We start from the raw sequence: 13825 nt of genomic DNA on the forward strand, positions 1-13825 counted from the left end.
CCCCACCCCTCTCTTTCCAGAGGATTCGCGGCATGTCAAGCCGGTTCTTCGCTTTGGCTAAGATTATTCTGCCAAGCGAGTTTCGGCAAGTACATTGACCCCACACAAATCACGTTCACGAAACAAAAACTACTTGCTATATTTATATACGCAATTCATTTCGCCTCACTCGACTCTATATCTAGCCAAAGGTAAAGACTTGCATTCTGTTACTCTGAGAAAGATCCGGTTATCTTATGGTTAGGATTTTTCTTTATCTTTTATCTTCCTTACTTTACTTTTAGTTGAATAAGAATAAGGAAGGAGGGAGTCCCTTTTTCGGGATAGGCAGGATATCTTGGTTGGGGAAAACAGGTTAAAAAGACGAATGCTCCTCCATCTGTTGCTTCGAGTATAACTGGGCGAGCTATAATACCTTGAGGATGAAGCATAGCACTGCTTAAGGAAGAGTTCGCTTTTCTTTTGCCGTAGGAGTTGCCGGCAGGTCTACCCCCTCGGAGACGGGTAGATCATCAGTCTGACTACTAATCAGGCCAGCGGAAAGCAAGGCCCTTTCTCACCTGCAGCAAATGAGGAGGGAGTTTTTAAGTGACTTGACGAAGGATTGGAACTAGGCCAATGCCAATCTCATCTATTGCAGCAAAGAAAGAGGAAAGGGGCGAAACGCTAGTTTGAATTGAAGTAGAGGAGATGCCATACGGTAGGAGGCAATAATTAATTAAGCCGGAATGGAGCCTTGTTTATTAGGCTAGATCGATGTGATGTATATTTCTTGGCTCTAATCCTCGGGGCACCATATGGCATATCCTCTTTATAAAGAAGGTTGAATTAGCACACTGAAAATGGCTTTGTGTAATCTGGCAACTGCGTATTTGAGAAGAGTCTTTACTATGGATGGGGATATTCATAGAATCTTCCTCTATTTTTTTTTGCATAGGATAGAAAGATGAAAGATAAAGACAAGTAAATTAAAGGCAAGTCACGGAATCAGAGGATTATACCGATGTACCATAATAGTGCAGCAAGGAGGAGAGACTAAGCAATCAAAGGGATGCAAGCAAGTCAGCTGTTTCGGTACGAAAGCCTGTCCACCAAGGGTTTGCGGAGGTTTGACTCTAGTTCAGAACTCAAGAGGTACGGAACAACTCTCAGAAATCTGCCTTACCACCTCACAAACAAAACAGGTACTTTTGTCCAGTTTCTCGAGGTGCGTGCGGAATCCCTATTTCCCTAGAACGGTTCTCGCTCTCCTATAACTCTAACCAAGAAGGTTTCCACCTCTCACTCAGAACATAAGTTCTCGGGTTCAACCCCCGAGTTGGCAACAGTCGAACGCTAAGTCCCCGATATAGCTCAGTGAACTAGCCAAGGGTCAAAGTACAAAAGCAATCGACAATCGAAAACCACGACAGGAGCTTACCGGGCAAGAAAGGAAATGCTCCCATTTAGTCACCCACCTTCTATCGTGTCTTATTTCGATCATTCTTAACCTCACACCTCTATGGCAGAAAGCAGAAGCGCCGGGAAAGACAGTTGGCGGTATGTATAACAAGCAGTTCCGGGGCTCATACTAAGAGAGAGAAGGGCCCACTACGAAGAAGATAGGTCCCTACCCTAGACACATTGAAGGTCAAAGAGATTCCCGCCCGATATTGTATTATATTTATGTTTGACAGCACGACACTAGTCAGAAGAAGATCGACGAACTCTACGATACCATATTGGAACCATAGAGATGCCCCGTACTCTCCTCGGGGAAGCCCTTTTGAAGCTGAGAGGGAATAGCACTTATATATAAGATATTGCCAGCTAGTTTCAGTGGAATGAACCCGAAATCTTTCTGAAAGGTCACTGATGGCCTTTCAAAGGAGAACTGTATAGCTGCACACTTGTTTGCGAAACAGGTACGTCAATTATACCGTAAGTCCGATCCTTTATCTACTGCATTTTATTTAAAGCAGTGTGGCGTTTTCCTTCAACAGGTTTACGCCGGGCCGCCTTACGAGCATGAGAGACTACCAGTTTTCGTCTCCCTCAGTCGGAATGGTCTACCTAGGATCATTCCTTCATTTCACCGTAAGGTGATAATGAGGAAGGATGATAAGGCGGACACATTAGTTCAGTTATATCTATCCTTCTTTTATTCACTTTGTCACGGGTCATACCATTGGCAAAGCGATTAAGTGTGAGAATACTTGATTCTATTGTGACCCCTCCCAAGTTTCTGCAGACTGAAAGAGCATTTAATATGATGAAAATCTTACAATTGTTCAATCAGATCTCAGACTCTTGGCGAGTTCTGCTTCCTAGGTACCTTCCATCGTTGACCTCTATACCTCTTTAGGGTATTGGCTTCGATTCTGGCAGAAGCGGGATGGCACACGACCTTTTATGTTAGGTTAGGGTCCAAGGGAACGACCATACCGAGGGATAGATACTTGGAAAACCTATAGAAAGGTGCGAGACTATATCCACATCGATTCAAATCATTAAGTGTTAGTTTTGATTGACAAAACTCTTACCTGGCGTGTCGAAAAGGTGAGGGTGCTCCTCCCGCATCTTCTCCTCTAGTTCCCATGTAGCTTCGCGCTCGGAATGATTCCTACACGACGTACGGAATTGTGCGCGTCCTAAGTACCTGATCCTTTCTGTCAACAATCTTCTCCGGGCGTTCTTCATAAGTTAATTTATTATCTACAACCATATCCTCTATCAACCAGATATGCTCTGGCGACGGTACGTATTTCCTTAGCATGGATACGTGGAATACTTTGTGAACTCAGGAGAGCACTGGAGGTAGTGCCAAAAGGTATGCCACATCGCCTATCGCTTACTTGCGTTCAATGAATGAAGTTTGCTCTTTCGAAAATCGATTAGATAGCAATGTTACTCTGAGTTCCTGCTTCACTACAGGGGAAAGAAACGAAAAAAAATTAGTTAAGCAAAGCCCGCCCATGGCCTACCCCTCCTACTCTTCCATACCAGTGAAAGAAGTTATTCTTTCGAATAGGCCTAACCCTTGGGGAGAGGGTTATGTTATTGGGTTATAAAGAGGGACTCCCACCTAAATCAACCATAAGGAGACATTTAGAATAGTGATTTATTATGAAGACTTTTACTAGCAAGTAAGTGCCGTGCCCTCAAGTCAAGCAAGGTACCGAGTTAGATAAAGAATTATAGGGGTGCAAGCCAAGCCCGGATACTAACTATTTCCCTTGCATTTTAAAAGCATGATTTTTACCTTCGGGGAGGTTCTTTGACTTTATAGAAAACATTTATACTTTATTGAAGATATACCAAAACTCTCGTCTATTTCGATGGTATGATAGTAACTAGAGCTCCGGAGAAAATGACCATAGAATTATTTCTTAGCCTTAGACAAAGAGAACGGGAAACCAGGAACCAAGCAGGCCTCTTGGCAGGAAAACAAGCTAGATCACGTTCTCGAAATAAACCTAGTTTGTCAGGTAGGATTGGGTTGGTGGTCCATTAAGGTCTTGACCCCCTAGGAACTACTCGGAAATAAGGTAAGTTAGAGAGCTCTGTCCCAATTGTTGAGGAATGGGGTCTTAAGACAGACAAGGCTTTAGTAACGAGTTTGACTAACCGAGGATGAAATTGCCACAGACCAGCATCAGCTAGCTCATGTCTTGGGCAGACTAGCTTTTACCAAGAAATAGTAAAAGATTGCTTTGGTGGTAGGTGAAGTTGTAACAAAGTTCCCTTTTTCAATCAGTTCCAAGACCCCGAGGCTCGAGCCCTAAATCTTATTTTAGGGGGATCTTTGCCGTTGATCCTAGCAATGAAGAAAGATGATCTTCCTTTAGCCAGGCACACACCCAGTAAGATGTGAAGCTGTTCACTTCCCTGGTTAAGACAGATTCCCTAGAGAGAATAACTTAGCTCTTTTTCTTCTGCCTCGATAGAACTTTTGAGTGACTACCCTAAGAAATCAGACTTATGCTCAGTTCTCCTCGGGATAAGCTGCTCTTGTTTCATAAGCAAATGTGGCAACTGGTGGTAACGTATAAAAGTACCCTATACTATGTGTGAGCCGTTAGAGTATAATCAAGTCCATGTCTTCTTACTCAGTGTCTCAGTCACGGAAATGAAAAGTACAATGTCCCTGGTATACTACTAAAGCTCTAACTCTTATATGTCTTCTAGATGAGTGAAGTGACCAATGGGGATTGGTCACGAACGCTATAAGCGAGGTTGCTTTCCGCCTTAGTACATCTCACATTGTGGTACCCTTTAGAGTTATAGTCAATGTATCACTGGTATAGGAGTTTCTTATCCGTCTGAGATTGGGTTGGTGTTAAGTGTACTATTACTATAAGGTACAAGATCGAAAAAACACAGAGTGAATACATCTGTCGTTCTCTAGTTTATATGCTAGAGTTGTTTCATCCATTTCTATTTATACTCGGTGAGGCACCTTTTTAGGAAAATCCTACGAAATCCCATCGGTTCCAGCTTAGTTAGTTTCATGGAGGGAAAGGGGATTGATGACTTTTATAAGTGATTTGAGCAATTCAACTAAAGTGAAGAAAAAGAAAGGATCTTATTTTCATCCAAGCGCTCTGTACGCTGTGTGCTATTTTGACATCTCATTACTACCTATCAAGTTAAACTTGCCTATGGTATACCCACCTATAGAGTGGCGGAATGCCCGCAATGATGGTGAAAATGCTAGCCAGATGTCCGATCTTATAGGGGGTTACTTAAGTTGTCCAACATTAGATATGTATGATTGTTATCGCCTGTTAAGTAGCGTAAACTTTAATCACTTCAATATTTTTCTTCCACCAAATGAGTATGATCTGTGTAATGAACAAGCTGCAGGGTCAGGCCTTTCAATCAACAGTGATTGGTTGAAATATCTTCAAAAATAATGAGAACTTATTTGTTGAAAATGGTTTACTCATGCCATAATTTCTAGCCTTAATGAATCAAAAAGGGGTATTAAGCTTACTTAGAGTGTTACACTTGAAAGATGTAGATATTAACGAAAAATAGAGTTTTAGCGATTTGTTAAATACATTATATAATAACATACAGCGTGCTCGTTATGAGCAATTGATTATTAATGTGGCATCATCCTATGATGGATATCAATTTTGCCTGCCTTTCTCGACTTCCGAGGTAGAATCTACCGCAGTGGGATCTTGCATTTACACGAGGGTGATCTACTTCCTTTCTTGTTCCTTTCCTTCTTAGGAACATATGGAGGAAGCAAACTTCTGGCCTCTGTACCAGTAGTGGAGTGGCTTGCTACTTAAAATAAGAAAAGGAAAATGGAGCAAGGCAAGGGAGAAATAAGTTGTCCCCTCTTCTCTGGTAACCCGCCGCCGGTCATATCGAGTGCTCTGCCCGCCACCGCATATGTAGAAAAATAGGGAGCGGGGAAGGAAGAACAACCGTTTGACTTTGGCACACGAGGTGGCGGGTTTGGCTGGGTAACATAATGGAAATGTATCGGACTGCAAATCCTGGAATGACGGTTCGACCCCGTCCTTGGCCTCGGGGAGTGACGAGCAGCACGGAACTTTCATTAATCAAATGGCATAAAGAAAAGGGGGGCTTTCCTTTGTTAGAAATCCACAGACAACATTCTGGAACTTCCAAACCAAAGAAATGCAACATGAGAAGTTTTACGTTACGCTTCAATAGAATTAATTCGGTAAGGGTAGAATACGCCCCATGGTCGATCGAAGGTCCTGTGCCACTTGAACTCAAATCTATCTTACCTTCCATCCATCTTTGTCCAGCCAGCCTGCTCATAAATGTTAGACCAACCAATCTCAGGGCTGACACAACCGAATTGGTTGAGGAAAAGGAAACCCCAGCGACCAAGCACTCCCGCCTCCAAAAGCGGAGACCGAACAACCGCCAGGTTGTCGAAGACACGTCTGAAGAGGAGGCGGGCGCCCTCTAAGTTGACCACCCTACCCACTAATGGACTATGAGGGGGGGCAGGCGAACGGGAACCGACCGAGAACCCGAACCGACTGACCCCTTCATACATACTCGATTCATTAGGGTCGGGGATGGATTAAACCAATAATAAAATAAGTGCAAAAAATCGCGCAAGCGAAGCCGGGAAACGGACCGCAGCGCAACGACTAGGACTCGTGTCAGAGGAGTTTTGAGCGTGAGCTACCACTCATGCAGCGGCAAGGACCCGCAACTCTCGAAGGGGCCACCAACCGCCCGAATCACTGTAGTGTAGGAAAGCCTCCCTTTACTCAATGGATAGCGCTTATCCTCCCTCTTTCAATCCAAAAAAATGATAAATGGAGGAGAAAGAGGTCTTTCTTGAAGAGGCTTTGCACCTAGGACTAATAAAGATCCAGAAGAATGGGTCTAGGCTTTCGAAAAGATGAAGGGTAAAGATAAAATATCTTTTGAACAACCAACCTGACATAAGAATTATAGCTCGCCCAGTTAGAGCAGATGGAGATTCTCGGACGGGGAAAAGCGGAACTCGACATCTATTCTATTAAACAACACCAAGAACAAAGCCATACCATGCCCTCGGGATAAACTAGTGATGATTGCCATGAATGCAGCCCTCTAGGACGTGTACAAGAAGGTCTTTGCCGATTCCTATCAACATGGTGCACCTCTAAGTAGAGGGGCGTGAAAACGCCGTGGAAACTTTGACCGAATGAATAGGTATCAATTGATAGACATTTTTATTGAGGAAGATAATCCAGGATGAACGCTTTTTTCGTTCGCTATGTGCTGACTGGATGCTCGCGTGATCGATGGACGGGGGAATTGCATGAATGACGAGACCGGCCTAACCGAAAGTCAAGGCTCTTCCCTCCCTCTCTTGATGGCGAATCTTGATTGATTGACTGACAGACGGAACCGATTCGGAGAAACAAGAAGCATGGCATGAGATACGCGGCGGCTAAATTTCCGATAGCGAATTACTTGACTCGATGGAGGGAGGGCCCTCCAACTCAAGCACGAAATCAATGTTGAGTCAACAATCATCGAGAGGGGCACCACCAAGCGAGATCGAGACCAGCACGCACCTTGTATATATAGGTTGGGGAAAAGCCCCTTGTATAGGGTTCCGTTCCAAACCAACGCTTCTTTTAATATCCCAACCATCAAGAAAGTAGGGGCTTCAAAGCTTGACTAACAAGCGAGAAAGTTTACTTTGATAAAGTTCTCCCAGCAAGAGGACCTCCAAGTCAAGCGCGCTAGCGCGCTTTACCAAGGCTTTCTCTGATAGGGGCTCGAACGCCGTTGCTTGCTTGTTTGGGTCGAGCGGCTTCAAACCTTAGCCTATCTATACTATAGTAAGGGGCCTTTTCTTGCTCGTTAGCGCTGTTTTTTTATTGCAGGGCGCTAGCTTACTAAAATGTCAATAATATAGGGCTTTTTTATTTCATCTTTCAGCTTGATCGGAATCTATTCTATGATTGAATAGCAGAAGTGCTACTTAGTAGTATAAACTCGGAGAGACAGACAGAGAGGCAATCATACCTGCTAACTCCTAGGATGATAAGTAGGTCCCTTGTTTTTGGCAGGAATAGTTCAATTGTTGCCCCTCGGGAGAGTGAGTCTACTTAGCGAACTGGCAGGACGCGGAGATCGATTTATCAATATGAATCTCGAGAGTGGATGGTTGACCGCCGCCCCCTTGTCCTGGAGGCTCTTCGGCCGAGGAGGGGATTGCTATCATAACCTTTTCTCCCAGTGTATGTGAAAAAGAGTGACGAACCTTTTTTTGTTCGGTCATAGGTTGGTGTCCAAAGAACGAGAGTCGGCTTCCTTAACTTAAGTCCGTTGTTCCTCAGTAGCTCAGTGGTAGAGCGGTCGGCTGTTAACTGACTAGTCGTAGGTTCAAATTCTACTTGGGGAGAATTTTTAGTTATCGCTTTTCTGACCTAGCGACCCCTGTCCCTCCCCTGAGTTTCTAAACTAGCAGAATCGTGGGACATCAAAAGTGGGAAGTTTATTGTGTTTTTTTCTATTTCTTACTCCCTTTTTTAGTTGAGGAACATGGCTCGTTCATTCATTCACTTGCTCATGAACTCGCAGCTTCGCCAGAAGCGACTAGGGGGAGCTGTCGTAGAAGCTTTGCCCTTTGTACAGGGTACTTCAAGTGACGAGCCCACAATACGTAAAATCATTTTTCATCCCCTCGTCACTTCAAGTGACGAGCCCTAACTGGAAAAGGGGGTAGATTGGGAAATAATTTTCAGACTGGGGCATATTAGGTATAAAATTTCAATACTAGGGCATATGAAGCAAAAACTCACTGTTATGGTATCATTTACTTGTTTTGATTGTTAGTGATGGAAACTGAATATTTAGTTAAAGGTGAGGTTGGAGGTGAATGAATGATCAGGTTTTGAGAATGTAGTATGGAGTAAGGTGAATATTGGGAATGAAACAAGTATCATGTTAATGGTGAAAGGAGTTCGTTTTGTTAAGGACGATGAAGGCTTATGTAGGAAGGTTGTTAGCGGTTGTGCCGGCGGTGAGGAAGAAAGTAGAACAACTTTCCTTTTTTTTTTCTTTTTTTTGTGAGTCCAAAAGTGGAGATACGTGTCAGGTGAGTGTAGGATAAAAGAGAGAGGGATAACGTGTTAATGTGAGGTGAATGAGACGTTGGTAGGTGGCGTGTAGAGTGAGGGAAACGTGAGGTGAGAGAGAAAAGACAGAGTGGGAAATGTGAATACCAGCTGTAAAAAAAAAAGAATTCAATGCTAATTTCATTTTATTTTTTGAAAACAATTACTATCATTTAAGAAAATATATAAAATTTCTAATCAATATTTGATTTTTTTAAAAAAATATTCTAATTACTTTGATTAAATAATTAAACCCAAAAAATAGTGACCGATTATAAATAGGGACCGGATATAAATTTGTTCGAAAAATTAAATCGGGCACACTAAAATGATCAGCACAAAATATACTTATTGAAAAAATACAGCGTTTCATTAAATTTTGAAATAGATTTGCACCGGTTAAAAGACTCAGGCGGGTCAAAACGCAACCGAAACAGTCGCTGAAAAATATAACGGACACGCCAGTTTAAACTACATGAACCGTAGGTTAATAATACTAGCGTCTGCAATTTTAAATTTGAAACTTTTTATCTGCTGATTTTGTCTGTACTTGAGAAAAGATTCAACCGATTTGTCTGTATTTTCAATAATTTTATCCTGACTGATATTTCAGGTATTATTAATGATAAAATGCATGTTATGCTGTACATATGATGTAAACTGAAAATTAAATCAAATTTATGAAAATTTAAAATGCCCTGACAAAATTGGGGTATGACAAGAATCTCTTCTTGCTAAAAACACTAAAAGGTTGATTTCCCTATTATCCATTAGGGAGAGCCTAAAATGATTGGTTTGAGCGTATGTTTATGTATTTTTTGAGTTTCCATTTTCCTCATTTCTTCATGTCCTTTTATAGGCCAGTTCTCTGTCTCCATCAATTATGAAGAGCCTTGTCCTCTTCCTTTTGACATTCAAAGGCTAGAAACCGCCGTCGTTTTGCCTATTCAACTTCTCCTCTTAATGACTGATAATGCCCATTTTATTATGGGACCGTTACGACCTTTCACCTTTCGAAACCGCTTCCAAACAGTGTCTCTTTGATCACTATATCGGCATATCCAAGTTCAATAGCCCATGATGCGAGACTCACCACCTCGACCCTTCAAGACCCTCAATCCGACACATTGGTGCCTTCTTAGGTTGGGTTATATCTCGGATCCCCTAAGAAAAATCGTATTCTTGCTTTAACTAATATTTGGCTTCCATCCGAACCGTTCCTACTTCATCACCTACTTCTTCCGATCTTACATATCGATCAGTCAACATAAATTTCCGGGATGTACATAAGCCCCCGAGCATGAAATCTGAAAGAGACGAATATTCAAACAAAAAGAAGCCCATAACATTTTTTGTCCATCCTGAGGTCGAGGTGCAACCTATAATTAACATACGTTTGTCTATTTTATAGACCTGACCTAGTGATAATTGTGACAGATGTAGAGACATATATTTACCAAATCTTCTCTTTCTTCTATAATGATGATTTTTATGGGGAATCGATTTTTTTAAAAAATCTCAAACGCCTCACATTTGAAAGTCATAAAAAGGGGTCTCCTTTATTAAAGTTGCCTATTCCTCTTCTTGCTAATCTTCCATAGAAGTAACTTATTACTCTTTTAAGACGATTTCTCAGCTTCTAATCGTTCTTCAATCTCAAGTAATTTTGCTTTTATCTCTTTATCCATTTTCCGTTCTCTTAAGAAATGGCCTTTGCACATGACTGTGGTGATGATGGAAATGTGTTAAAAACCCTAAGTATCCAAGAAAAGAAAAATCTATGGGACTTATGCACGAGAGAATGCAAGGATGTCTTAGGTCAAACAAAATTTAATCGTATTGTAAATGAGTTCTATGACAATAATGATGCCTCTTTTAGTGATATTGATTTCGAATCTTCTTCATCAAGTTCATCAGTAGAAGTGTTGATGGAGATTTCTGACTCCTTTGACCCAAAGGTGATGAGCTATGATCATAACTTCATTGATGAAGTAGAGATCGTTAAACTTCGATCTTTGAAAAACATCTCATCTACTGGAAATAAAAATGATGTTGTATTGGAACCATGCATCCCAGGGGAACATGTTTGTACAGTATGTCTTAGAGGAGTCAAATATAAGTACTTTCACTTCTATGTTGGTGTATTAGAAGATTTTAAAATCCATTTACCTTTTAGTGATTTCGAATCAGACTTGTTAAGAACCATAAACACTGTCCCTTCCTAACTCCGCCCTAACAGCTGAGGGTTTATCAAGGCTTTTGAAACAGTTTGTGAGGCCATAAACATTGAGCCCACCATAGACTTATTTTTATCTTTTTTCGAAATAAAGGGTGTTGAGAAGGGTGGCTGGGTCACAATTAGTGGCCTTCTCGGCAAGAGTTTTCTTCGAGTTTACACTACCAATTATAAAGGCTTTAAAGACCGTTTTCTCTGAGTTAGATATGGACCGAGATGTCCTCAAGTATTATATGCATTAGACGGGTCCCACCTTTTTTTCCTATCTATTGGTATAGAAACCCACTTATGGTATTTGGGTTTGATTTAGATAAGCTAAACGCTCTAGAAATCAAGTCTTTAGCCATATTAGATTCCTTTCGTATGATGAAGATCTGGGATCTATTGCCTTTACCCGAGGAATAAGTTCTTCTTTTTTTGGGTAATATTCATCTATTTTTATTTTGCATTATTCGTTGCACTTCATTTTATTTTCCTAACTCTTTTCATGTCATTTTTGCGGGAAAAATGACCGACTTATCTGTAAAATAGCAGAAAAGACTGATGTTAGAAGCATAGGCGACGAGAAGAGGAGCCGACCAATCTGCGTCTAAATCAGACTTGTCCGATTTAGAAACTCGGACATTAAAGAAGAGAAAGGTAGCACCAAGTAAAACAACCCTAAGCATTTATGAGCCCTAAGTCTCAACCATCCCGCCCCTAGTGGACTCTCACCCCAACTCCCCAAAAAAGATGAAAACATTAATGAGTGATGAGATTTACAAAGTCGATTGGGAAATCTCCTCTTTGATGCACGAGGCCGGTGGAAATGACCAAACCAAGCCACCCAATGAGCTTAAATTTTGGGGTAACAACTTTGACGGATTGAAATTCCTCTACGACCATCTGAACGTCACGGAAGGCATGAACAAGGTGAAGACAATAGGTCGGCAAAAATTGACACAGAACATCAATTCCTATATGATGAGATGTGCTGTCTTGACCCGAGGTTTGTGTGAATTCGGTGACGATTATGAACAGAATGAGATCAAGCTCAACCATGAGACCAGTTAGCTGAAAGAACGACAAAAGACACAAGCGAATAAGATATTCGACTTGGAGAAACATTTGTTGGAAGAGAAGACAAAGGGGGAAAAATTTGAGGCTGAGACTAGAGAATTGCAGTGCACTGTCACCAAGCAATCCGAGGAGATGAAATCAACTCGGGAATCAAATGACCAACTACAGAAAGCCTTGTAGAAAGCTCAAATTGACGTTCTTGATGCAAATGATGATGCTTTTGACAAGACAAAGGCTCAAGTCTTGTGCCTCCACCATGTGCTTGATTTGTTTGAGATGGGTTTTTTCAAAGTTGTGGTGGATAACCGCCTCATGGACATGGAAGAAAGCAAGTCTTCTCCCGCTGATGATCTAACCAAGGGTGACCGTGTTAATGACTTCAACCTCGAAGTCGTTGGTGAGGACAAGAATAGAAAATAATCTTGTTTCTATTTCTATTTTCGTTAGTCATCCCTTATGATGTGTTTTGTAATGTTTCTCAGAATGTTGTCCGCTTTTCTTTTCTATTTGTACCTGGATCTTGATTTGATTCGTAACATCTACGAAAATCTCATGTCAAGTTCCGTGCTAGTGGTGGTCTCCTTTTTATAACTTTATCTTTATAATTGGTTGTCTCCTTATAGAAGCCCCAAGTGTTAAAAATAATTTTTTAAATATTACATGAAAATCTTATTTTGTGAGAAGGAGTTCCATTGTTATTGTTCAAAATGTTATTGAAGGATATGTGTTAATAGCGTGATAGAGAGATTATGAAGTTAGCTTTATTTTTATGTGCATTTGCAGAGGTTGAACGTGATTTGAGGATGGTCCTTTGTGTTGTGTGTGTATTAGAATGTGTGATGAGTGTAATTTGATGATGAGGGTATATTTGGGTGTGTAAAAGAGTATGTGGATTTTCTGGGGAAAAAAACGTGTAACTTGTGTATGGAAAATTGGCAAGGTAATGTTACTAGAATTTTTGATGCAAAGTGTACGTGTCATGAGTGAGTGAGAGAGAGGGGTTCCCATTAGTTGTTGGGGTGTTCCCCTTTTATAATAATAAAATGGTTCTACAATTAATTATAAATTAACACAACATAAAACAAAAATCAAGGAAACATAAAAAAAAATAATGAGATTAATTTTGTAATTTAAAAAAAATAATTTTGATTTTGTTGGAGAGAATAAAATATTTACTTTTTAATGATTTTTAATTGGAAAAAAAGTTGCCAAAATAAATAAAAAATAGTAGAAACGAAAATTAATTTTTAAATTAAAAACTAAAAACTAAAATTAAAAATAGAAAGTAATTTTTTGACTTTTTGTGATTTATAGAAATAAATGTAAAAACAACAAAAAAGAGAGAAAAAAAACTCTAAAACTGGAAAATGTGCGATTCAAACCTGAAACCTCTTGTTAAACACATTCACTATACTATCAACTAGATGGTTATCACATTCATTCGAAATAAAATACGAATAAAACTCATAATGGTAAAATGTCCCGACAAAATTGGGGTATGACATCACCCACAATCAGAGAGTCAATCTAAAGCCCTTAACAAATGTCATGAGAAGTATTTGAGATAGCTCACCTTCCAAAACCCTAAGTCATGGTTTAAAGCACTTGACTTGGCAGAATACTGGTACAACATAACTCATCATACTAATTTGAAAATGACACCATTTCAAGCAATATATGGAAGAACATCCACTACATTGGTCAGATACACTCACTCACCCAATGACACCTTCGTTGTTCAGCAACAACTCATGGAGAGAGATATGTTACTAACTACATTGAAAAGTAATCGTATGCGTGCACAACATGTTACGAAGGCTCAAACGGACAAACATAAAAGAGATGTACAACTTAAGGTAAGAGATCAAGTGCTAGTCAAGCTGGAACGATACAAACAAAATTCAGTAGCCTTGAGAAAGAATCATAAATTGGG

The sequence above is a fragment of the Lathyrus oleraceus genome, unplaced genomic scaffold, assembly GCF_024323335.1.
Source record: "Lathyrus oleraceus cultivar Zhongwan6 unplaced genomic scaffold, CAAS_Psat_ZW6_1.0 chrUn0163, whole genome shotgun sequence".
Lineage (NCBI taxonomy): Eukaryota > Viridiplantae > Streptophyta > Magnoliopsida > Fabales > Fabaceae > Lathyrus > Lathyrus oleraceus.